This window comes from Chiloscyllium plagiosum, chromosome 48 (assembly GCF_004010195.1).
Source record: "Chiloscyllium plagiosum isolate BGI_BamShark_2017 chromosome 48, ASM401019v2, whole genome shotgun sequence".
NCBI classification, from domain to species: Eukaryota; Metazoa; Chordata; class Chondrichthyes; order Orectolobiformes; family Hemiscylliidae; genus Chiloscyllium; species Chiloscyllium plagiosum.
Window position 1 is genome coordinate 7846217 of NC_057757.1, and position 4371 is coordinate 7850587.

The window sequence follows — 4371 nt, forward strand, 5'->3', positions numbered from 1 at the left end:
TCTTTGATGTAGGGGAGTGTGGCTAAGGTTTCTGGATGTGTTTTGTCTGCCTGTTTGGGCTTGTTGCTGAGAAATCAGTGGACTGTGTTCATTGGGTACCTGTTCTTTTTGAGAAAAGAACAGGAAATGACATCACCAACCCAAGGAAACCAAAATACATAAGTAAAAGGTGGGCCATACCACCAGTGCTTCAGCGGAGGCTCACTGATGATGTTACCAAGAATGGTGACGAAACATCTGAAAACAAACCTTCCAGCTCAGTGAGCAAACCTACATCCAGAACCTCAACCTAAGCTACAACTCTTCTGAAAACACACTTGAATCTAGTCCAATTTGCCAGCACTTGACCCATATCCCTTTAAACCCTTCCTGTTGATATATTCACGCAGATGCCTTTTAAATGCTGTAATTGTACCAGCCTCCACCACTTCCTTTGGCAGCTCATTCCATACACGTACCACCCTCTGCATGAAAACGTTGCCCCTTAGATTTCTTTTATATCTTTCCCCTCTCACCTTAAACCTATGCCCTCTAGTTCTGATATGAAGAGGGATCTGGGTGTGCAATGATATACAGAGGGATCTGGGTGTGCAATGATATACAGAGGGAACTGGGTGTACAATAATTTATAGAGAGATCTAGGTGTACAAGGATATAGAGAGATATGGGTGAGCAATGATATACAGAGGGATCTGGGTGTGCTGTGATATATAGAGGGATCTGGGTGTACAATAATATACAGAGGGATCTGGGTGTGCAATGATATACAGAGGGATCTGGGTGTACAATGATATACAGAGGGATCTGGGTGTGCAATGATATACAGAGAGATCTGGGTGTACAATGATATACAGAGGGATCTGGACGTGCAATGATATACAGCGGGATCTGGGTGTACAATGATATACAGAGGGATCTGGGTGTAAAATGATATACAGAGGGATCTGCATGGACAATGATATACAGAGGGATCTGGGTGTAAAATGATATACAGAGGGATCTGCGTGGACAATGATATACAGAGGGATCTGGGTGGACAATGATATACAGAGGGATCTGGGTGTGCAATGATATACAGAGGGATCTCGGTGTACAATAATATACAGAGGGATCTGGGTATGCAATGATATACACAGGGATCTGGGTGTGCAATGATATACAGAGGGATCTGGGTGTGCAATGATATACAGAGGGATCTGGGTGTGCAATGATATACACAGGTATCTGGGTGTGCAGGACCACAGATCACTGAAGGTGACAGCGGAGGTAGATAAGGCTGTAAAAAAGGCCTATGCCATGCTTGCCTTCATTGGAAGGGGCATTGAGCATAAGGATAGCTAAGTTACGCTGCAGCTTGATGGAACTATTTGGCCCACACTTGGAATATTGCGTACAGTTGTGGTCACCACATTACCAGGAGGATGTCGATGCTTTGGAGAGGGTACTGAAAAGGTTTACCAGGATGTTGCCTGGTATGGGGGGGATTTAGTGATGAGGAGAGGTTGGATGGACTGGGTTTGTTTTCACTGCAAGGTTGAGGGGGCAACCTGATCAATGTTTATAAGATTGCAAATGACATGGAATGTGTGGAAACTTTGAGGTCAGGGTGGAGAGGTCAATAACTAGGGGACACAGGGTCATGGTGCGGGGGCGGGGTGGGTGTTTAAAAGAGATGTATGAGACAGGTTTCTCACACAAAGTGGGGTGAGTGGCTGGAACGCTCTGCCAGAGGAGGTAGAGGGAGCTGACACAATAGCAGCATTCACCTGGACGAATACATGAATAGGAAGGGAATAAAAGTCAATAGATCCTGTCAGTGAAGACAGATTTTGTATCGAAGGGCAAAATGTGTCAGCACAGGGCTGGAGGGCTGAAGGGCCTGATCCTGTGCTGTACTGTCCTTTGCAGAACTATAAGATCAGAAGAGATTAGAACAGGATTAGGCTGTTTCAGCTCCTTAATCTGCTCCGTGGGCTCAATAGGATCACTGCCTGTCAGATATTCCTCACACCCACTGTTCTTTCCTTTCCCGGTACTGAAGGTGTTGAGATGATGCTCATGTTGATTAGATGCTGTGTTTCTGCCATCTTTGTCCAGACATTTTGCAAGAGGCACAGGGTAGCTGGTTCCCTCTGACATATCAGCTAAAACCCGGCGTCTGCTGAAGGGAAGGCCCATAGATTACCTTCCGGTCTAAATTGGGTTGTAACTGCAAAGAACAAAGACAAGGTGGGTTCTGATGACCAAAGAGAGGGCATCTGAGCTGGCAGAAATAAAACCACTTCTCTCTCTGTGTGTCTGGTTCCCAGCCCCCCAAGTTGTTGTGTAACTGCAAAACAATCACATTGGCAGGGGAAAGGTTTCTGTCATTGATAGCTGGTCACTAGTCCATAGACCTCTTTTGTAATTTCAAAAATGTACTTTACTCACAAGAGAAACTTTATATACATCCATAGTCACGTGAGCATTCTAAACAGTCTTTGCCATATTGACTTCAAACAAACATCCCTTATTTGTTCAAGACTGTTATTACATGACAGGAGAAAGATTTAAAAGGGACCTAAGGGGCAACTTTGTCACACAGAGGGGGGTATGTGTATGGAATGAGCTGCCAGAGGAAGTGGTGGAGGCTGGTACAATTGCAACATTGAATAGGTATGTGAATAGGAAGGGTTTGGAGGGATATGGGCCAAGTGCTGGCAGGTGGGACCAGATTAGTTTCGGATATCTAGTGGGCATGGTCAAGTTGGACCAAAGGCTCTGTTCCTTTGCTGTACACCTCTATGACACTAAATAGGACTGGGTTAGGTTAAGATACCTCATCAGCATGGACAAGTTGTGACCAAAGGATCTGTTGCCATATTGTCCATCTCTATGACTCTAACTGGGACTACATTAATTTAGGATATCTAATCAGTATGGATGAGTTCGACTGAAGGGTCTGTTTCCGTGCTGTACATCTCTATGACTGCATACATTTGAGGTACTGGGAGGGTCCAATAACTGAACAGACCCCTCCAGTCACTCGTCCATAAAGCAGCCCAGCTGCATCTATACACAACTGCTTGGCTCTTTGCTACTTGTTCTTGAAATGTTTCTTGCCATGAGTTGGCCTGTTTTGTAAAACTCCCTTTAAAATACTGGCTCGAAACGCACAGACAAAAAGGCACGTTCTTTCCGGAAACCTCTCAGAGACTCTTCTTTACCCTTCCCCTTCAATGAGAGAAATAAGCTTTCAAAGTCATGATTTGGAGACGCCGGTGTTGGACTGGGGTGGACAAAGTTTAAAAAAAAATCACACAACACCAGATTTGGAAGCACTGGCTTTCGGAACGCTGCTCCTTCCTCAGGTAACTCATGAGGGAGCAGCGCTCCGAAAGCTAGTGCTTCGAAATGAATCTGTTGGACGATAACCTGGCGTCGTGCGATTTTTTTTTTTAAGCTTTCAAAGAGTTTTTTCGTTTTAGTTTACTGCAGGAAGCATGTACATCTGATAACAGCCAGACTCAAATATAGCTTTGAACACTTCATTTTGTCTCATCATTGTTTTCAGTCACAGCAGACAAAGGAGCTGACCCTGAGGGAATTTTCCTCCCCTGACCTTTCAAAACCTGTTTTTTCCACCTTGCACATCTCAAGTTACTTCCTCAGAAGTTGACACTCTTTTCACATTAAAGCTCCAACACTTTAGCAGTTTTGCTTTATATGTGGCCCACCAACTGATCCAGTTTATCAGCTATACCTTTTCCTGTTTGATGCTACTTTCTTCACAATGCTGTGTAAAACCTCTGATGCTCTCGGCCTACCCTGTTAAACTTGAACAGATGCAGAGAACACTGGTCTGATAGCACGCGTATAGACAGAGAGAGAGAGAGAGAGACAGAGAGAGAGAAAACGTTTTGAGTCTGGTTTACCTTCTTCTGAACTTCAGAACGATCCAGGAAAGGTCAATTCTGAACGAACGTCTCACAACGAGCGCACAGATGCCCTCTCGGTTGCAAAACATACACAGAGGGTGGCGAGCATTATTTTAGCTCTTGGCATCTTCCTTTCTAAGAGCTAATCCCTCTTCTGTTCCCAGCTTGGCCCCTGCTCACTCGCAGCTCCTTCTCTCCAGTCACCTTGTATTCTTGCATTTATTGGGACTGTCACAAACAAACTCCTTAATTCCACCCTCACCGATCCAGAGGTTGTTAATTTATTTTTTAAAAGTTCCAGCTCTCACATATTGTGGAGCTGCCGGTGTTGGACTGGGGTGGACCAAGTTAAAAAAAACCGATCCAGAGGTTGTTAATTTATTTTTTAAAAGTTCCAGCTCTCACATATTGTGGAGCTGCCGGTGTTGGACTGGGGTGGACCAAGTTAAAAAAA